The sequence below is a fragment of the Cyclopterus lumpus genome, chromosome 9 (genome assembly GCF_009769545.1).
Source record: "Cyclopterus lumpus isolate fCycLum1 chromosome 9, fCycLum1.pri, whole genome shotgun sequence".
Lineage (NCBI taxonomy): Eukaryota > Metazoa > Chordata > Actinopteri > Perciformes > Cyclopteridae > Cyclopterus > Cyclopterus lumpus.
The window spans coordinates 7,497,565-7,521,144 of NC_046974.1; the positions used below are offsets into that span (position 1 = coordinate 7,497,565).

Here is a 23,580-nt window from a genome sequence, read left to right on the forward strand (position 1 = left end):
GGTAAACAGAGTGACTGCCCTTAAAAACAATACTTACTTTTTTCAAACTTATTATAAAATGCATATACTGAAAATATATATATGGAGACCTTACTGCATCTGTTTCCCTTAATTCCTTAATTAGCTACATACAGTGACCTGTGACCCCTCCTTAGTTAACCACCTCTGAACCCGGCTGTCGGAGTGATTAATTTACAGCAAATACAAGCGATGCAAACACAGAAACTTGTTTCAAAGTTTCTGTGTTTGCTTTTGAATGTTTTCTTTTCATCTGCCGGTAGAGAGATAACAGGACAATCTGCGAGTAATCTTGATATGCGTGAATATGAGACATGATCTCTCCCTAAGCTTCTTTGCGGTGTCATGTCATCTTACTGTCACTCACACACAGATCCCCCCCCTCCCGGCGGTAATCCAAGAACTGATATCGTCAGGGCAACCGGGTTTTGACGAGCACGTTAGCTTCTTTTTGGCAACGGAGGTCACAACCATCCGGTCACGGCCTTCATGTTCATCCTTGTGGAGCAGGGAGCAGCTCCGGCGGCTTAAAGCACCCGACAGGGCCGCACGACAACAGCAAAAGGGCTAATCGCAATTATTTTTTGATCGATATTGAGATCTTAATTAATAATTGATGTTTAGGACATCATGTTCATTGCAAATTCACAACCCCAAAAAAACAGACTGCTGCTTTCACTTCCACGTTGCACGACTGTACAAATATTTGACGGACACGTGTCCTTCATCACAGTGCGTCTTCCGATAAATTTAATTTATGGGAAGCAAACAGTCAGATTCACTGCGCTATGGAGCTAAATCCAGGCCAATAGTTTTGTTTGTTTGAAAAAAAAGATTTGAACCTGAAAATTCAAGTTTGAACAAATTCAACAATGTATTCGAAATAAAAATAAGTGTATGAAAAGTTTTGTTGGTTTAAATATAATTTAGATTCAGTTATGTTTTTTTTTTCGAAAAAAATATATTTTTTCATTTTTCAGTAGCAGATTTAATGTTTTCAATTTTCAATTTCTTTTTCAGGTTCAGATCTTTTTTTCACTTTCAGATCGTTACAAAGCATTAACTAGATTTATTGAATGCTAGCTAGCACTATCCTTAATTTCCGCTTTGGCAAAAAACATATTTCAATAAATCAAGTTAATGCTTTGTAACGTGTCCCTATTTTACAGTCGTCATTTTAATGTTTCTAGTATCTATACAAAAAACGTTAAATGTCTTACCTGCCCGCTGGAGCCAGCAGGCGGACCGGGTGGAGCAGACGCCATCGCAGAATCACGCTGTGTTCAAGGTGGTGTGTGGAAGTGCGAAACGTCAGATACTATAGCGGGACCTTTGAACGCCACAACCTGGCAAAGTGTGTTGCTCTTTTACTGCGATTAAAGCCAAGTGTGGTCTAGAACAGCTGGCGTCAATTGTGTCTACTGCCAATCACGTGAATATGCTCAAAGGAGTGCGTCATCATTTACGCAGTACCCACGTTTCTTGAAGGCAACGTAGTTGAGGCAGGTCGTCTGCCTTCTTTGTTAAGCTGTCACTCATGATACCACGCCCCTGTAGTTGAAACCACACCCCCCACGCCACATCCCGGCCAAAAGTCTGAACCTGAAAAAAAACGATCTGAAAGTGAAAAAAAGATCTGAACCTGAAAAAAAGATTCAAAACTGTAAAAAAAAGATTGAAAGTTGAAAAAGTTCAGCTGCTACTGAAAAATGAAAAAATATATTTTATTCGAAAAAAAAACATAACTGAATCTAAATTATATTACAAAACTTTTCATACACTTATTTTTATTTTGAATACATTGTTGAATTTTTCAATGTTCAAGACCCAAAACTTGAATTTTCAGGTTCAAATCTTTTTTTTCAAATGAACAAAACTATTGGCATGGATTTAGCTCCATACTGCGCGGCCACGAGCACCGGACTCATGTTCTTGGGGGGCGTTCGGTGCAAATAGATTCAACCCGGCAACCTTCTCACATCATAAATACGGCTCCCTCATCGTTCATATGTCTCATAGAAATAAAACACAGCCCATCGAAGTCTATTCCCGAGACCTTTTCTTTTGAGAATGTGGAACATATTTCAAGTATATTTCACCAACACAAAACTGCCAGACTCCACATGCATTTAAAATGACTTAATATCTACTTTCAGAGCTGCAACAAATCCTGCTTTTCTTCCGTGTGATGTTATAGCTGGGTACCTGCTGTCACGAGGCGTATGCTAAAACATGAAGCGATGCAGTATATGAAACACCGGGGACAGAGTTGCGTATCTTCTAAACCCCAAAAAATCATTCCGCCGCGAGAAAGAAAACCAGCCATTCATCCAGAAGCTACTTATTTCAATGAATAAGATCAGATGATAAGCATCCAGGAGGATTAATAGTCCGGAAACAGCTGGCACAAGTAACCAAATAGATATAGTATAAAAAAAGATGACAATTTTGGCTAAACTTCCAGGCGGGTCATGATGGGCTGAAATGACACGTCTAATTAAAAAATCTGGCCAACAAATGTACTGCGGCCTTCTTTAGCCTGAATTATACCCACAATGCACTCTTAAGCATAATGCAGCTTGTACCTGTATTTTGTATTGACTGTTTGAGGGACCGCATGCATCATAATACCTGTGAGCAATCTAGAATAATCAAACACTTTCTTTTCTTCCTTGTAATAACAAGCCCCTTGTAATGTCCCACAGCTTAAATAAAGAACAAAAGTGAAAACAACAACACAATTATTGTTGTGGTAAACGCAGCCAGCATCTGTCGATCGGTTTAATGCAACGCTTACGAGCACAAATAACCAGGGGGCGGTTTGATAAAAAAAAAAAAAAAAAGCAGGGGAACAAAATACAAATTTGAGGGAGACAAATTTTTCCAACAGAAATGCATGCGGCACATGCCAGGTGGGATTGTGCGTGGTGGTGGTGTGAGTCAGAGGGGATGATTCATGGACACGGTGACAGCTCAGGGAGCACGTTAAGTCAGAAACCAGCAGACTGCTAGACATCGTCTCTCCGTGGTAATGGGCATGTGCATAAGTGTGTGTGTGTGTCTCACACTATGCAAAATGTCTGCTTCAGCGTGAGTCTGTGCCTTCTACACATCAGCATGTGTGTGTGTGTGTGTGCGTGAGTAAATCAGTCTCCTGGTCCTCCCCACAGTTCGTGAAGAGGATGAAAAAGATTTAATACCTCTGCCAAGGTGAAGCCCGTCAGTGCTGCCTGTATCTCACACACACACACACACACACACACACACACACACACACACACACACATGTGGAGACACACACATGGCTGCACAACCCGGCAACAGTAACCTCTAACGCACACATCAACATTTTGACAAACATTTTCAACCTACATGTTCTTCACACACACACACACACACACACACACACACACACACACACACACACACACACACACACACACAGACACACGCACGCACACACTCTCTGCTCCCTCCATAACTGACACCCTTCTCGTTCTCCTTCTGTTGTCATATTCTCCCCTCGCATCATTTAATCTACGACATGTTGATAGAGAGATGACGATAAGAGGTTGCCAGTTAAATCCCCCAACAGCTGTAAGAATGGGAGTGAGGTGTGCAATGATCTTGTGTTTCTGTTATTCTGTCAAAGTGTTATTTTCCTCATCTTAAAGCTGCTCTGGAGGGATTCACCCGTTTGCTCCACGAAATGGCACCACAGCTACTACTTTATTATTTTCCCATCCATACGACACCGACAATGTTATTTAGGTGCACAGGGAACCTCATTAAGCGGTGCTTTACAGCAGCTTTAAAGGGACTATTTCTTTGTCCGATATTAAAACATGCTTAATCAGCGGCGTGTCTTTTGAGAAACATTGCACCGGTCCCACGGGCAGACTCCATACACATTTACTGTTCACTGTTGATCATAAAGTCTGTACATTATTCAGAACAACAAGCAATAATTTGCAATGCAGAAAAAGAAAAACATCTATAAATCTCAAAAGTGAAAAAAAAATAATAAAAAATACCTGCTTGGTACCAATAAAAAAGTTTTTTGTGTAATGTGGACGAACAGACCCTCCAAAAATGTTCACAAATCAAATTTAAACTTTGCTGCAATGTAATGATACAACTTTACAAGAAGGGACAAAACTCACCTGTAATGATGACCTTAGAGCCAGCGGGCTACATTAGGGCAGCGACGATGCCGCCTGAAGACATATTTCCATGCCTCCTATAACTTTGTGATGCTCGCAGTGATTATTACAGGCGGGTTGTGTCATTAGTTATCTGTCCCCAGCAGGTGAGCAGACAGACCTGCGGACCTCGACACCGTCTGGACTTTCAAGTAACTCTTTTCTAAAGCTCTCCGTCTCCCTCCTCTTCCCTGCCGGGGGCGATGAGCAACTCTCCTGTGAGGAAATCCTTTAATCTTGACCCGTGGTGCAGCGACGACCCACAGACGGACTGTAACAGCCCCCCGCATGTGGTTCCGCCGTGTGTGTGCGTGTGTGTGTGCGCGTGTGTGTGTGCGCGTGCGCGCGCGTGTGTGTGTGTGTGAGAGAGATACCCATTTTAGGCAGGGAAACAACATTTTTTATTTGGATGCAGGTAAAGTGTGAGAGTGTGAATTGTGTCACTTCTCTCCACATAACCTTAAACGTTTCCACCAGCGTGTCAATATTCAATTCACACAGAGAAGACACACATGCATAAAACATCATGAAAAGGATTATTTATTTTTTTAATAATAATAATACGTTAAACAGACAAACGCATATGAACAGGCTCCAAATACACAGACACAAGCAGACATGGGTGTATCAACACACACACACACACACACACACACACACACACAGGCCCATGAGCAGATCAGAGGAGAAGTAAGGGGACAAATCAGTGAAACGGAAGAAGGGTGGGAGGACGAAAGAGTGAAAGGATGGGTTAGACACAGCTTTTCTCTCCAGGCTGCTAACACAGATGAACACACTTACTCTCCTTCTGCCTTTCCTGTCTTTCTTCTTCCTCCGTTTCATCCTTTACGCTGGTCTCTGCTCCTTTGTGGTCAGATTTTCCACCTTTCTCTTTTTGGTTTTGCGTCTTTTTTTCTCCCTTTTCTCTTCCTCCTACTTCCTGTTTTCTCCCTCAGTCTTTCCCTACTTTCCCTTTTTAATCCCCATCCTGTATACTCCAATTCAATGTAGTTGCTTCCTCCTCTCTTTCGCATCAACTCTCCTTTTTACCTCTCTTGTTCCTCCACTCATTCCTCCCCTGTCTCACTCCCTTCTCATCTATTTGTTCCGTGAGAAAAAAGAAACCTACTGCAATTTGATTTATAAATACTCATTTCCATACACAGTGTGTGTGTTCAATGTAGCTCAGTCACCTTAGACACCATGCCGTTTACTGTCTGATAACAGTTAAGAAACCAAATCACAGAACCTACTGTGCGTGTGTGTGTGTGTGTGTGTGTGTGTGTGTGTGCATGCATGTGTGTGTGTGTGTGCACCAGTGTCTCTGTGTGTACTAGGTGAATGATGAATTAGGCTGACTTTGGCCTGCCATCTTTAACCACAATTAGAAAGCTTTTCTGACAGACTGTCAGACTCAAGGCTAGAAAGAAAAGCACGCACACACGCACACACACACACGCGCAGACACACACGTGCGCCTGCGTCTGGAGGCACCCAGCAGCTTACAGACAGACAGGGAAGAATGACGTATGAGCAGACGCCGTTTCCAAACGACCACACACACACACACACACACACACACACAGTGATGCATGGCCATCATTACCCGCACCCCTCCCTTGACAGCTGTTCCCTCAGCAGCAGCGCCCTGCGATGGTACTCCACGACGTACTCTCATACGTACACACACAACAATCACACCATCCCTCTGACATTACAGGCACAACATGTGAATCACTAGAGAGGTCAAAAGTACACACATACACACTCACACATACCGTCTACAAAGAAATGGTCCGTCCAGTAAATAAATAAATATAAAGGATGAATAAAAAGATATATCATGAGTCTGCGATGACACATTAAACAGCCTCTTATCCTGCGGCTATCAGCTTCCACAACTACGGTGTGAAATACTCCGGCAACATTTCACCTTGTGTTAGCGCCATGACTTTGATCAGTTGCCTTGCAAATGCAATTCAGTGCAAACGGTGTGACATGCAAGTTAATTGATGCCCCTCCAATGCACCAGCCAGGGCAAGAGTCACAGCCATTGTGATGAGCGGTTTGAGGTCACGATTCCTCTTTATTATAAGGCAATAATTATGTACATAAAGAGGAGAGCAATTAATCAAAAGAGGCATTGTTTGTGTGACACGGTTTTTGAATGTGCCGAGCTCACCTTGAGGCCCGTTAGGGTGAATTACAAAATGATGAGTAACCACAACAGTTTTCATTTCATTCAGTAACTTTTTTAAAAACTCTTTTCTTTCCAACAATGTACCACCAACACAAAAATGATGCCCGGCTAAATAAAGTCCACTGTTTGTCTTCCAGGTCAACATTTAAGGAATGCAATCAGCTGAACTAATATTGACAAGGGGAAAAAAAAAATAATATGCAACTTATACAAACTCTCTCTCACACTTACACACACACACACACACACACATATATATATTTAAACCATTACGTAATAATATGTCTCCCTTATATGCACAGTAACAGAATGCAACCTGAAAAAAATAAGTTTTTTCTTTTCTGATCATAAATTTCAACCACTAAGTGCTCTTTTATTTTTCCACATTAACTTGGAGAGGGAGTGGAAAAGAGAGGTTGAGTACAGAGTGATGCTGCCAAACTGGAACAATCAGAGGAGCTGCTCTGCCAAGTAAACGACAGAAGGGTAGAAAGAAAAAGCACTTGTCCTCACTTTCACCCTGCGGCTAATATCGCGATTGCTGAGTGTATCTCTAGGATTTTTTCTTTTAACTTAATCTCATTCTCCCCTCCTTTGGTTACTCGCATTCCTTCTTCCCTTTGCCCTCTCATCACTTAAGTCTCTTTTTCAGTCGCTTCCTCCTGCAGTTCAGGTTCTTTAGGCAGGTACAAATTATTGAGTTTCTACAAAAGCACCAAAACTGACGTGCATTTAATAGTAAAATACCCTGAACGCTAATCCACCGAAAACAGATGATCTGTGATCACGCAACACAACACAACTGAAAGGAATTCCAGAATTAATTGTTTCCTATTTCTGGAGGCTTCTGGGCGTCATAAATTAACACAACTGATCTATAAAAATTAAAAATTAAAAAATGTTTGGACGTACATTTATTTGATTTAATTAGATGAGTTTACAGTCTCTAGAACAGACCGCCCCTGCAATCCGGCGCCGCTCATGTGAATCTTTTCTCACATTCTGCACTAAAGTGTGTCAGGACCGCTGTCCAAGGTGCTGATCCCGGCACCAGCAGTGAGATGCGGGAGCTGTCCATGGTGCTCACCGCTGTTCACACCGCTGGAGCAGCATCCCCAGCTGGCGCAGTCTGACGGCCAACAGAAAACCCATCTGTTCCCATGACCGGGTCTCAACACCACCTTGTTAATCAACATCACACCAGTCAAGTCTGCCTCTCCGTTATTGTCAGAGTCTGTCAGCTAAAAAGTCTGTCCTGATTAAGTTAAGTTCACATTTGCTCTCTTGTCATTTATTTTTCTCCAATCTGCTGTATTCCAATCTAAAACGTCGTCTCCTCCTCTTCCGGGTTATCTCCTGCATCGTAGAGCGTATCAGGGGTTGTTTTTCTTTATTTGTTTCTCGGTGTGACAGTCGCAGGTATACTTAGAAATAATTCATAGCTAGCTGGCTACATTGTACACACTCCCCAGAATATAGTGTTTTCTGAACAGGTTTAGAACTATAGTATTATTATTATTGTTATGTTGAATCATGCATTCCTGAAAGATAGGGACCTGGAAGTGCTGGAACCGCCCACCTCAGGAGCTGCTGGGATGTATTCTACAACCCTGTACGCAACCATATCAACAGCCGTACTAAAGATGGCATGCAATAATTTACATGGAACACAAAATGTACACACACTGTCGCAATAGAGCAGGCGAGGTTTACGGAGAACTTTAAAACTTTAAAGCTACATCTCTGCAGGTAAATAGATCCATTCCACTCTCCATTCTCAGCTCGCCCCTTTCTCCTTCCTTCCTCTTTCTTTGTATTCTTTTGTCGTTGAATGTTTCTCTATTCCACGTCTCTCTCGTCACCTGTATCTTATCTTCTTCCCTTTTTTCTCCTCCATCTATCTCTACTCTTACCATGTCCTTTCCTATCTTCCATTTCATCACCTGTTTCTTACTGTCTTCTCTCTCCCACTCTCATATGGTGATACAGTTGGCAGCTTTATCTTGTAGATACAAAGGCGTTTTAATCCCCGTGCATTGCCAACAAATACAGGAACCTCCAATCGATAAACCGCCATCTTTGTTCGCCTCTCCTCTTCTCTCATCTCCTGCTTTACTCCATCCCTGACATTTATTTATTCAAGCCTGTAAAGTATTTCCTTTTCACTTAAAATCCAAATATCATTTATTTTTTTGCCCCCCTTCCCGCTCGCCTTCTTTCCCCGCAGCGTCTCTTCTTTAGCTTTCTCTAGGCATGCCAATTGTTATCGATTTGAAACGGTTTCCGACTGGGGCTCGGCAAATTGCAGCTGACAGTCGCCGCTATTTTTCGCAGCCTGAAACCTTTAACATTTATATACCGAAAATCCCACAAATATATATATATATTGTTTCAACACAAAATGTGACTATTTGCAGTGAGGAGAAGCCTCCAGCAGCATCCTTGTCATCGCCATGCATACTCAAATGTTGCAATACAAGTGTAACCCACTCTTACCTTACACTCCCTGGGTGGTTTCTGCCATACACATGTCTCTGCATCTGGTTTTGTTTGTGTGGTTTATTTTGCAGAGAAGCAAATACTGGGCACTGGATTATGTATTGTGATGACTCTTTGACTCTGCTCTTTGACACTTTGGCATTTTGGAGTCGTTTTATCCACGATTTCAAATTCTATTTTCACTCAACATCAACATGGCAAATGTATTAAATGCTCTTATACCGATAACAACTACACACAATAGATCAGTTTGAGTTAAAATTAAGCTTGAATAATAAATACATCGAGCTAAAATGCTTAATTTGATAAGTGTGTCTATATAAGAGGTTTGTGTCTGAAAAAAAAATATATAAATTTGCAGTTGTGTTTCTAAAGCCTGAATGTCTTTATCGCCCTGAACAATTACCACTCATGAATCCTTCAGCAGAACAATTAACCCCCAGTTGCTCCAGTGTGGCTGCTCCGTGGTTTCTAGTCAAAGGCTGCGGTTGTACTGGGCAGCTCCCAGGTGTGGACTTGTGTAATTGGATGAATCTGAAGTGCGGCATTGCTAGAAAATGCTCATTCAACCATCGCAGGATAAATAAAGAATGAAGTCTCGTGTATTAGCTTGTTAACTTGTGTTCGAGTCGTGTCAACTCGTAATAAATAATGAAGAAGTGAAATTCGTTTTGCATTTTGAGTCCATCGGGCAGCCTTCTGGGGGGGGAAACCCGCACTTCACACGATTGTCTCAGTTCTTCTTCTTCACACACTCATCTCAAAGTAAACACGGACCGCCCGTAAAACAGATGAAACACAAAAGACAACAACAACAACAACAACAGCAGAGACACACATTGACTCGCTCCATCTTCATCTTTGACTCAATGTCTCTCTCTCTCTCACACACACACACACACACACACTCTCTCTGTGGGAGAGGACACCAGTGCAGAGGAGTGATGGATGAGAAGAGGAGCTGTGTGGGCGTGGCTGAAATGGAACTAATGACAGAAAGACGAGCGATTGAGAAAACAAAACAAACAAAAATAAAAACAAGTGGGAGACGAGAGAGAGCTGCAGAGAGTGGGAGATTCAGAGAAATAAAGACAAGGAGAGGCAGTAAAGAACAGAAACAAACAGACAGAGAAGAATATATGACAACAATAAGAAATGGATGCAGCCTCTGATGTTTGTTCAGCCTGAAGCCAATTTCCGTAACTACAGTTGAGCTGCTATGCTGGTTTTGTTTTGTGGTGTTTATGGTTTAGAAATAATTCATGTATATTATTGTATATGTATATTGGATTACTACAAGGTGTAAGCCCAAGCGGGCAACATGGCAAAGATACATACAGTACATATTTAATTACAGTACATATATAATAAGGTAATTTACAACCGATATCCTTGAATTTATTTGTATCCATCTTTGCATAAATCTAAGGGGATTTGGTGCTAAGCTGCCATTGTGTGTATTGTGGTGCCATAATTGACAGATGAAAGTTCACATCTATACCGCCATAGCTAATTGTTGCCAGCGTGGGAGATGTTACAGCTCGGAAAAGCCCTAATGGCTGATTAACTGTTTAAAATAGCTGCTTTCGTAACGGCATCTTATATAAATGATTTGTCGGCCACCTCTCCTGAATAATGCACTCGCATTTTTTCGTTTTGGAAATGAGCAGACTTAAAAACAACTTCATTGGAAAGAATGGTGAGTAGTTAAGGTGTAATACGACAGCTGAAACCCCTCGATGGAATGGGTGTGTGATGGTAGTGGGGAGTAGCTCAAACATTTTACAGCTAGCCTGGAGAAAACTTATGAAATTAATCCATTTCTACAAACACACACACACACACACACACACACACACACACAGCCTGTGATCCAGGCTTTAATTACCTCTCATAGGAACATCAGATGGCAAACAGTTCTTAAACAGCCAGCTGGGAGAGAGAAAAGAAGACAGAGGATGGGATAGAGAGAGCGAAACAGTTGAAAGGGACGGGAAAAGAAAGATAGGACTAAAGAGAGACGACAAAACAACGAAGCTCTGAAGACAGAGACACAAACAGATGTGAGCCCCATCGATGAGATGATGGGGGGGGGGGGAGAAACGTCACAGCGGGAGAAAGCCGATGTACGGGAACATAAACGAGAAGGAACGAGAGTTAAAACGATACAGGAGAAGATACAGAATACTTTATGTAGGGCAGGAGACAGAGGAGAGAAGAGGGGAGGTGCATATGGAGAGGTTCCTCCTCTCCTCCAGCGATGAGCGGAGAACAGATGTCCAACGGCGAGAGGGGGGGGGGGGGACGAGTGAAGTGAAGTCAGAGGAGGTGAACGAGGGGAACGAGGGGAACGAGGCGAGCGGTGACGTTTGACAGAATGTTTTAATCACGTGTGTCGGCGACAACAACCGACTCCTATGTTCATTATTGTTTGCATTTCTTTCTCGGTTTGACACTTTTAAAATAAAAAGGAGAGAACAAGGGGGTGGATTGTACTCGGAATGAGATCAGAGGCTCCATGTGGAGCACCTCTTACAGGCTAATCCCTCACCGGTCTACAGTATCTCTATGCATGTCAGATTTACAGTTATTAACAGGGTGGAAGGGCGACCAGGAAGACCTTCTTTACAATAGACCCACCGGCCTGGCTGAGGTCTCTAACTGAATCCGGATCAGCTGTCACTGCAGCTGATCCTCACCGCTGAGGGGAAAAGGAGAAGCGCTTTCCTCGTGGAGTTCAGCAAGGTGTGACAAGATTGTAATTAGAGCCATTTTCTGTCTTATAACAGCAGAGAAACCCAGATGGTGAGGCACTTCACCGTGGCAGCTACTTTTTGAGACAGACTTCAGTAGCTCGGATCTTAACGTTGAGTGTCGTACGCTCTGGCCTAATATTAGTGACTTAATGTCCCCATGTTGAGGGTTTAAAGATTAGATTTTAAAAAAGGCATTTAAGAAGTGACCACATTTGAATGACATACGCACATGTAACAACTATTTTTTAACAAGTGGCCGGTCCTCAACAGGTCGCCAAGAGGTTCCTTTTGAATAAGGGATGAAATCAATTGTTCACAGCACAGATAACCAAATGAATATTAAACAGATGCTGATTTGTCTCACGAAAATAAACCAGCTGTTGAGCTGAAGTTTCATGTTCCTAAAAAATACTTTGAACTAAGTATGTTGCTTATTCTGAGATGTCGTGCAAATGCAGTTAAAGTCATTGTGATTCAAAACACAATTACGGCATTTCATTATATTTATATCATATTCAAATCATATTCGTAGTCACAAGATATCTTTTTTTCTGCAGTGGTCTTACGTTTTAAGGAAACTTAACTCTTGCATAAGTTATTTAACTTGTCCAAATAGGACTATTTACTTTTTGTATTACTTTTTTTAGAGAGATAAACAAAACTGATTGATTTTCTATTGGCCTGTAAATGATTTTTCTCTGGTTAAATGTTGAAATGGGCCCCGGGCGACTCCATTTCATCCAACGACAGGAATGTCCAAAGTGCAGAGTAGAAGAATAGAGACGGGAGGAACGACAGAGAGGTGCACAAAGAGAGTGGGACGGTGGTGTCGCTACAGTTTTAGATAGAAAGGAAACGGCAGAAGGATGGAGAGGAAAGAGGTAACAGTAGAGTGATAGAGAGGTGGAGGTGGAGTCCTTATCAGAAAAAAGCAGGCACCTTTATCTCCTTCCCCTCCAGACACACACACACACACACACACTCACATGAGGACTGAAGACCACTGACTGTCCACACGAAGACACACACATGCAAAAATGAACACACACACACACACACACACACACAATGGCACAAAGACAGCAGAGCACCAACACACATTATTCTATCAACAGACATTCACACCCATGAACACACACACGCAACGGTGACTCCGTCCAACACTGTCCGTCACAGGAACCTCTCCCTATACCTAACAACACACACACACACACACACACACTCACGCACACACACTTGCAGGTTAGCGACAGGCGCCATTTACACACAGACAGCTATGCCCGCCTCCCCTCCAGCTGCCATGGCAATGAATACCATTAGCATCCAATAAAATGTCAGGGGGGGCATGCCCAAGTAACTCATCACACACACATGCACACACACACACACATACACACACATAGTCAGAAATGTCAGAGACCCATGCCCAGTAGCATATCTGATGGAGAGAGAAGGCAAATGTCAGCTGTTTCTCAAAATGGCAGCCAGCAGCTGTGTGGGCTCTGAGGCTGTGGACTAATATGCAACACACATACTGTGTGTGTGTGTTGCATATTTACCTCAATAATTCATAAAACAAATTCAATTTGGCACAAAGATGAAAAAAATGCTATGAAAATGCTATCCACATCGCAGAGAATCTGCTTTATTGCTTCACCGCGCCAATGTTTTGCATGAGCTCAGCTAAAGCTTTAACGCGACGTCACTTCACCTCTTCCAGCATATAAAACCTGATCGTTAAAGCCACGGCGAATGTCGGTCCGCACCGTGATGCCAGAGGGAGGGGCTTGAGCTTGATTGTTTTGTTTTTTTTCCCCACGAAGGTGACGTGTTTTACAGATGATTAACAAATGAAAGGAAACCGATCCGGATCAAATGTGCGCGTAACCTGAACTGGTCTCCTTAGAGCGCAATGCATCCCAACATGTAGCCACGCAAAACAGTAAACAAGAATAATCTAAAAACACATTACTTTTGAATTTGATTTTGTGAAAAGAATTATGGAAACAAAAACAAAAAGGCATCATTAAAAAGTGTTCTGTTACCTCCTGGGATTCATTTCTTAAACTTTTTTCTTTTACTCTCCACTACTCATACTTGTACATAATGAGGACTATAGTTACCAGACTATTCCTTGTGACATAAAACGACTAAAACGTGAGAGAGGTTTTGAATTATCCTCGCGGACAGAGCTTAAACGCAGCAGTAGTTCAGCGGGCATGCGAGAAAAAAAAAAAGAGAAATTGGAAGTCCGACAATTGCTTTGTCTGCGATCAGTCATCGTCACTTTGTGGAAACTGAATTTACGCATCATTTGAAAATAAATGATGTTGTTTTCGAGCCGGAATCCAAAGAGGAGCTTCATTATAAATGAACTCCTCACGAGTCCCCAAAAACTCCACAGCCATCTGTCAACAGAGAGGGGGAAAACTTTGCTCTCATTCATCAGCCGGACGAGCGGATGGAGAGCGGGATGAAAGTTGTATGATCCCGGGCCAAGCCGTTCTCCATCCGCCCTCCAACCCCCTACGCAGAAATCTCAGCAGCAGCCACTGGCAACACTTGCCCAAGGTCACAGGGACAAAGTCAGGGGTAGAGGAGAGGGAGAGCGAGCCAGGGTGTGTGTGTGTGTGTGTGTGTGTGTGCGCGTGTGTGTGTGTGTGTGTGCGTGTGTGCGTGCGTGTGTGTGTGTGTGTGTGTGTGCGCTGGTAGGAGAGAGTGTGTTCGAGGGAGCATGTTTGTGTTGAGGCATAAGGGGTTTAAGATAAGGTATAAAAGTGTGTGTGCTCACGTGACTGTGTGTGTGTGTGTGTTTGTTTACAAAGCACAGGGGGACATGTAATAACTTCTACAACTCCTGAAGGTCTGCGTCCGTGTGCGTGTGCGTGTGCGTGTGCATGTGCGTGTGTGTGTGTGTGTGTGTGATAAAGATGGCTGCTGACTGTGCCGCAACTCAGCAGGCTGGGCAACATGACGATAAATAATCGCCTCTGAACCACTGCACTAATGAGCCAGCACACACACACACACACACACACACACACACTCAGCATCTCACTCTCTCAGACACACATACCACACCATCTTACACCCGATAATCCGAAAAAGTAGAAAAGTAGTTCACTCAAATTACACTGATTACAGAAAACAACAACACAGCTATCGTAATTAGACGACACACACTTTCCTGCACATGAGCAGAAGTCACCGCTCCCAGAACAGAATACAGTACCTACTGTATATCCGCAGCAGGCCATTGGGTGTGTGTTGGCTGTAGCGAGTGATCCATCAGCGAGCCCGTTGCCACGCAGAGGTCAAACGCATCAAACCCGGAGACAGTTGCCAGGACGAGACACACTTCAGCCAAGAACCAATCACAACAAGTCTCTCACGCTTCACCGCACACGATAGCTCATCCCAGAACAGGACAGGCCTTGCGTTCGATTCGATAGAAAATGTGAAAGTTTCAGTCCAAACTCATAAACGAAAGTGCTGCAGAGTAGATTGAGTGTCAAATATGTCGCAGAGTCTCCCATCGGCAGACTTATATATACAGTATATATATATATATATATATATATATATATATATATATATATATATATATAATTATTATCAGGCCCGTCTGTAATTCCTGAGTCGTCTTGAGCGGCGCTCGGGAGAGACTGGGTTATTTGTTGGGTGCTGCCCAATCAGCATTTTCATGAGGCACATTATAACAAAAAAGTGGTAAAAGATGCGCAGAACTGCTCCTTTGTGGACTCTTGGGCAAGCTATCGACCAGAAACACTATATTTGCACGCCAATGCTCGCATGTACATTTGATTTATCACCAGAGATAAGCGGTAAATTGGCTCATATGTAAACAAGAAGAAAAGAAAAAGGCGTTGACATCCTCTCTCTTCTCCCATCCCCTCTCCTTACCTTTCACCCCCCCCCCCCCCCCCCATTCACCGCTTCTCTAAACAGCTGCTCTCAACACATCCTACATTGAAGGGTGAACGTGTTGAACTCTTTGTTGCTGTGCACCCGTTGTAACCTTCGCCTCCTCTAATCGTTCCCCTCTGCCTCCTCTTTTCCTCCTCGCTGCCTTTGGGTAAACATTTGTCAGTACAAACGCGAGTGTCTCAGGTAAAGATATGCAGATTAACTCTAACTCCTTTGCATAACGAGCTCTTATTCGCCAGTCTAATTACGGTGGCATGCCGAGGCCGTCCCAGAGCTGCCCTCGGGGTTCATTAGTGGGGTTCGTTAGGGGGTTCGTTAACGGAGAGCTAATCGCTTCCTCCCTCTTTAACAAAGAGTTGAGCCTCAAAGTCCTGAAAAGCACACAGCGATGTTGGCTTAAAGACACACATGCACACACCGAGGCACACACAGATTCAGTGAGCAAACACATTACACACTCGCACAAACACACAACACATTATGAACACACACACGCGCACACACACACACACACACACACGCGCGCTAAGTACTCGAGGGACAAAAGAGTCCGTCAATGGATTGAAGACATTTCCTTTAAACGTTACAAGGTTGCACAAGGAAAAAGTACACACACACACACACACACACACACAGCAGGTTTACAAACAATCTTAACGACAAAACACACATATTGAAGTTGCACCTGTAACCTGTATAATCCGTTTGATTATAGAAATATGAGCGTCGCATAGACCAGACCTTCACGGCACCCTGTGAGCGCCACAGAAAGGTCTGGCTCAACACGCTCCATTCAAGTTTAAAGAACAAAGTCAAAACATTAACACGGTGACGTTCATGTGTCGGCTCTGCAGAGGGCAGAGATAATAACACCATTTACTCACAACAAATGGGGAAAAGGTCACATTTGTGGTTCAAGTGCTCTCCATAAAGGCTGAACAAAGACCGTCTCTGAGGTTGTGTGGGAATCGCCGAGCGCGGTCTCTCTCGGCGAGTCCCTGTCTGTAATCACCAGGCTGCCACTGTGATCTACAACAGACGCAGCTCGAGTTGTTCATTTCTTAAGCGCAGCCTGCTGCCAAAATCTCGCCGGGATGTCGATGTTCTCGTCGCTCAGTTTATCGCAGTTTCTCTCAGACACATTTGAGAGGCAATTTTTGCCTCTCAAAAAGAGCGCGCGGTGAGTTCTAATCAATCAGACGTAATGTAACTGTCCTAAACTTCCAGGCGGATGGAACATGCGTTGCTTTGCTTCGCCTCTTCCAAGTTCATGCAATGGGATATTGTAAAGAGAAGATGTTCGAGCCTGTAATCAGCTCATCGGAGGTATAGCGACAAGCTCGTGGATACTTCACACCTGGGGGAAAGCTCATGATGCATTATGGTCTGCTGCTCTCAAATAATTGGACCGTTAAAGTGAGACAGACAAAACCAAGAGACAATCTACTAATTAGGAGTATTAAAAGAAATGTTAAAGCACTTTTTTTAAAAGGTCCGCGCAGGACGTGTCGTCGGCAGCATTTTAATTCAATTACTATGTCGACAGCTTCTCGGCCTCCCCTTCCCTGGCCCGCCTGGCAGCCCTCGGGGATTGATGCCCGAAATCCTTACACCGTCTCCCTTTGACGGGCAGAGCGCAGCCAAGCTGAGCATGTTAAACATTATGTAGATGGAGTCCTGGAGCCACTGGGAGCTTTGTAAATAGTGCAAATCTCCACTGTAATGTGGGCCTTCAGGCTAAGAGCAACACAGAGGGGAAATGTTAAAACGCTCGTCGTCCCCTAACCCTCGTTCTCCAGCTTTCTCATTCCCCAAATGCCCGTCCCTCCAATTCTTTTGTCTTCCGACTCTGTTCATCTTGTCCCTTTTTCCCTCCATTCCGTCTTTTCCTCCTCTTGGCCTGTGATTTGTTTTGTACCTTTTTTTTTTCTTCTTCTCCTTCTCTGTTTTACTCTCCCTCTCTCTCTCTCTCTCTCTCTCTCTCTCTCATCTCTTTCCAATCGTCCCTTCTCAAGTCTCATTTCACACTGCTACTTTTTCATCCTCTTTTCATCTCTTTTGCCTCACTCTTTCCATCACTTTATCCCTTTTTTTTTTTTTTCCCCCAACAGCGCCCAGATCGTGGCCTGGTCTGGCCTTTTAATGTGTCCCTCTGCAACTCTCCCTTCTTAGCGGTTTCCATTCTCGCTCGCTCTCAGACTGGAGCTAATGCCATCAAGTGTTTTCAGCAGTCCTGAGCCAACGATCTAAAGCCCTTGGCCCCTAAACTACATTCACACAGCCTAAACAAAAAAATATATAAACATACACCTATGAAAACATTTAATTGTATCTTAAGTTCATGTGTAAACCTCTTTTGTGCCTTCCTGAGTTTGTTTTGCCAGTTTGGCTGAGAGACCTCCCACAGCTTTAAAATGCATCTAAATTCAAAGCCCTTAGAATATCTTAAGTACGTATTATTTTCATCCAAAATAAAAGTGTGTGCATAATTTAATGTGCTGATGATGACCTGAGGGGCAACATGTCTGCATGCTCTTGCACACTGTGCACTTTATATGCCTCTATCCTTTTATTTGCAGTTTGCCACTCTGCAACTATAACTATAATAATAACTATATACAAAGCACAGTATAGCTCCCAGTCATGTATAAATCTATTGCATTCTGACATGGGGTTTATGGAGTTCAGGTGTGAACTAGCCTCATATCAAAGGGAATAAAAGTTCATTCTGAATGATGGGTAATGATTCTTTTAGTGAATTCAATCAGGAAACTGGATTCCTGGCACAATATAAAGGTAACTTTCTATATATCTTTATAGCCCCAGAGCTGAGAGGACACACAACAAACCAGGCTACAAAACAACAAAACACAAAAGAAGAAAAATACCTTAAATTCTGTGGATGTGACTGGAAACTCAACAAAAGAAAAACCCCATTTATTTTCTATTTGCTGACTACAGCTATTCACGGACAAAAGAAGTCAAAGCAGTGTATTTTGAGACGTGCATAACCAACATAATGCAGGGGTGAAAAAAGTACCCCGTTATTGGAATTGCATCGCTAGAAAATCCACAATATCCTGTGGTAGTCACATTCTTGCATTTTCCTTTACCAAAGCCGAAAAAACATTTAAAATCTCTAATTTCTTCTTTTTTTTATGAAATGTGCACAAGAAAACTGAGTAAAAAGGCTAAATCAGAACAGGATGCTGGATTAAGAGATGTTAATCCAGATGTGGGCAACAAACAACTCTGCAGGGAGAGTAAACTTGTCTGGATTGAGATTTCAACTTTTCCTTATTATTTCTTCTAGTACAAACACGTAAAGATAATAATTAAAAATAATAATAATAATAATGATAATAACAATAATAATAATAATAATTAGAGATTAGAGAGTGATCACATGGAAAATTATTGTAATCCTTAAATACCACAAACAATATATGTGTTATAAGACAACCCCAACTTGGCCCAATCAACCCATGAAGCCCACATTGGCTCCACAACGGCTTTAGCTGACTAGACGAGTCTACTTTCAAATTGTATTATCTAAATCAGAGAACACTTCATTTACACATAAGCATAAAAATACAAACATAGTCAATATAATGCACAAATGCGTGTATACGTGGTCTCAAACACTCACACACACACTTGCGGACAAAAGACAAGGCATGTGGCTCCTTCCATATCCCAAGGACAATACTGAAATGACATACAGACTAACTGATTTCTGTGCGTGTCTAAAATATAATTCACACAACGTCTTGCCTTCTCTCACTCTCTCTCTCTCTCTCTCTCTCTCTCTCTCTCTCTCTCTCTCTCTCTCTCTCTCTCTCTCTCTCTCTTTTTCGCGTGTGGCTTCAGGTTTGAAATCAATTTGACTGAGATGAAAGTTTTCAATTTCATTAGCTTGATCAAATGGAGCGCTGTTAACAGGCGGCGGTAATAGAAAATCATTTAGGCCGAGCAGCTCACACACTCTCAAAGGACTGGTTAAGAGCTGCTCATAGAGGGAGAGGGAAGGGGGGGGGCGGGGGGGGGGGGGGGAGAAAAAGAGGATGACAGGTGGGAACATATCGATGGGAGACAGTGAGACTAAAGATGAGGAAGAGAGAAGGGTTCGGAACAGAGGAAGAGATGACAAGGAGAGAAATGTTGCATTTTGGAGAGAGGCGAGGAGACTAAGTAAGGAGTAAAGAAGGCTAGTAGGAGAGAAAAGTATCAGGGACAGAAAATGGAGACAAAGAGGAATATGACGAAGGAGAGAGAACGGGACGACGGGTGGAGAAAAGGAACAGGGAGAAACAGACAGATGAAATGTAAGAATGATTGATGGCCGTATGAGGATGATTAAATGAGCGAAAATGTCACAATAAAGGCCGAGAAGAAACACGGATGCAAAAAAATAAAAACAGGAAAGAAGACGGAGGAATGTGTCTCTTCCTCTCGTGTGCCTGCTAAGCACCGGCCCATTAAACCCCTGTTATTGCTCCTCAGATGTTTGTCAGAGAAAAATAGTGTTGTGATGAAAGGACATAAATAAACAATTAGACATCTAAGAACTCCGCGAGGCAGCAGCAGATTGCCAGTTTAATACCGCCGCTAAAACAAATAGAATATCAGTCGCAGATTAATACACGAGATGAATGCAGAGGCAAAGAGGAAATTTGAAGAAAAAAAATGATGGATTAACTGATTGGATAAAGGACGGCAATTCTTTTCGGGTAAAAATCCGATCACAGAACGTTTGCTTAAAAAAAAGACTGTAAATATATAATGTAAACACGTGATTAACATTGGTAATAAAAGAAATACCAGAAAAGTACATTTATTTTATATATGCAACGTACTTAACAACTTGTATGATGTATTTATCGTAACCTACTTCACTTATTTACGTACTTAAGTTACGGTGACAAGCTCATTTGAATCCAAACCTCAATTTAAAATATGTAAATGTGTTCACTTTTGGGTTCACACGGGACACGACCAGCGGCCTCCTGGGGGATTTTGAATGAGTACAGCCTACTGAGCACATTAAATATATCTACAAATTTGACTCAAAATGTATACAAATCTAAACCCATCATGAATGCAATACTGCTCACAGTGGTCTAATACTCCCGTGGATATTAATGATAGAGTCACTACAGTATGGACACATTTCTGATGAAGATTAGCGGCCCGGCTACATGGCAGGCAATTGATGAAGTTTGGCCTTCACACTCTAAAGCTAATGTTAATCCATTGTTAGTCTCCTCTCAGTCATTATGTCACAATGATAATGATCAGCTATTTCAGTTTCTCTCTCTCCTTCACACACACACACACACACACACACACACACAGAATGTGGCTAACCAGCCAAGTGAAGCTAATGTACGGGGCAATGTGTTGGTGATTAGCTCAACCGTGAACCCCTGGACCTGACTTCTAGACCTACAGCAGCAGTCACACACATACACACAAACACACAAACACACAAACACACAAACACGCGCACACAAAATGTGTCCGGCTATTCATGATAATCTGAGTGAAAATGACTGGCTCATTAGCGGGACCCATAAACTTCTCGACAGGCCTTTGAAACCCAGCCGTCTCTTGGTCACTGAAAGCAGAGAAATGCAGACTCGGACATTCTCACACACACATACACACACACACACACAAACACACTCTTGTGCAGAGGAAGTTGGATTATTCACTAGCAGTTGACTTTCAGTAACTGCCCAATTCGAGATGTACGAAGGAGGATACGAGGGTACGAAGTTCACAGATGAACCGAAAGAACAGATGCCTTATTTACAACAGACAGCTAAAGTATGAAATAATTGACACATACACAGATCTGTCCAAACGTCACAAAAATTGCGAAATACTCGTTCATTTTCAACCGCAGAATTTGAGTTACATTGTAAGCATGTTCACTTTGGCAACAATATTGTGAGCGAGTGATTACATATTGTGGCTTCCGAATAATACATTCTTCTGTTGCGTCGTCTGAGAGAGAGAGAGAGACAGAGAGAGAGAGAGAGAGTGTGTGTGTGTGAGTGTGTGTAAACAGATACAGGCCCGGCCACAAACGGTATATATGCTCCGAGATGAGCTTCGCCGATACGGGAGGAACGGAAACGGAGGATGAATACAATCTCGATCTCTCCACCTCCTCCTCCGTGTGATGACAACGAGAGTTGGCCTCCTCACGACGAGGAGAGCCAATTCTTTCCCCCCTGTCCTCCAGCTCCCTTAAACCTTTGTGTGTTTGAGTGGTCTTGCGCGTCCCGACCGCGCATTCACTCCTTCGACCCCCTCGATACGCATGAAACCAATTCATAACGTGAATGAAATCCGGTTAAACGGAGGAAAAAAGCAATGGACGCACGCTCATGAAAACAAAACCGCGATGTACGAGAGACCTTCGTTGCAACTGTATCCCAGTACGTACAAAGGCGATCTGTGTTTTCCTTTCACACTGGAAGAAAAGATGAAGAACGCTTATGAATGCCAGCTGGCAAACATCAATCTATTTCCTTTGTGCGGTGTTGGAAATGGAGGAGACGAGTCGCGGCTGAGAGAAAGGTGAAGAAATTGTAGACGGCATGAAGGACCGCTCGGCTGACAACTCAAGAAAACCAAACATTGAATTAATAGAACCTTTTGGAGAAAAATAAGTTTTGCATTTGAAAATCAGCGACAGCTTTTTAAGGTTGCAGTTTGATTCATGTTGCGCAGTCCAAAAAGGTACTATTTAAAATATGTAAACGACATTCCTGGATACCAAACGGCAAAACACAGTGTGATGAAGGGAAAACATTCACATCTGTACGGCTGCCCATTGCAGCCACAGCACTGTGCAGAGCCGTGGCAATGGAAGGGCTTTTCAGATTCACGAGCACCTTGACAATAGTTTTTGAAACAGGGGAGAAAGTTTTCTCTTCTACTTCCCCAAACAGGCAACCTTGCAGTCATCCAGATACTTAATAAACCAATACTACTAACAGCTGAACGCCTTGTGACCGAGGAAAGAGGAGGCAGGGAGCGACGACGGCCTCGTGTTCCAGTCCACCCAATTTGTTTTTCCCACCCTATCTATGACCCTCTGTGCTGCGTCGAAGAAGAAAAGGCTCATTCTTCTAGCATCATTGTGTCGAGGCGCCGCACACACTCGCATCACACTCCTTCTTGCCTCCCTTTCCCTCTTGCATTCATGGGGGAAATGTTCAGAGTTCACATTTTCCATCTCTGAAATGTCCCCTGTCTTATTTTAAATCTTCTTTGTTGCTTATTTTTCAGAGAATAAGCTCCCTCTGTGTGTGTTTGAATGTCCTGTGTGTGTGTGTGTGTGTTTGTACGTACGTGTGTGTGTGCGTGTGTGTGTATGTGTCTGTAAGCATGTGTGTGTGTGTTTGCACGTACGTGCGTGTGTGTGTGTGTGTCTGAGTGAGTCAGCGAGCCAGTGAATGAAACCAACAATGTGACACAAAGAGGGCAGCGTAGAAAGGACAGGGTGGGAGACCATTGTGTGTGTGTGTGTGTGTGTGTGTGTGTGTGTGTGTGTGTGTGTGTGTGTGTGTGTGTGTGTGTCTCGGTGACTCTACATCAGTAATTATTAATGCTCTCTATTGCATGAGTAATGGTGCATAGTGCTGACATTCTGCTACAGGTTAGCAGTGTAGTGCAGAAACGCGCTCGAACACACACACACACACACACACACACACACACACACACACTTTGAATGGTGCCGGATTTTTTTTCTCCAGCGTTTGACACAAAGTACAAGCTGCCACTGAACGATGAGGTAATCTGTGAGAAATTATCAAAATGAAGCTAGTGCAACGACAGTGAAACCATTGAGATTTCATATAGATCTGAAATAAAAGTAAGCCGCTTATTTATGGATACAGAGTGGAACATTTTACAGTTTAAAAACAAATAGCTCTCGCCT

At 42.9% G+C, this 23,580-nt stretch overlaps 1 protein-coding gene across 1 annotated transcript in view; it reads right to left on the reverse strand.

Annotated features, from left to right (window-relative positions):
* si:dkey-215k6.1 (transmembrane protein 132B) overlaps window positions 1-23,580 on the reverse strand; it is a 205,936-nt gene that overhangs the window by 179,557 nt on the left and 2,799 nt on the right. The window lies entirely within an intron of this gene.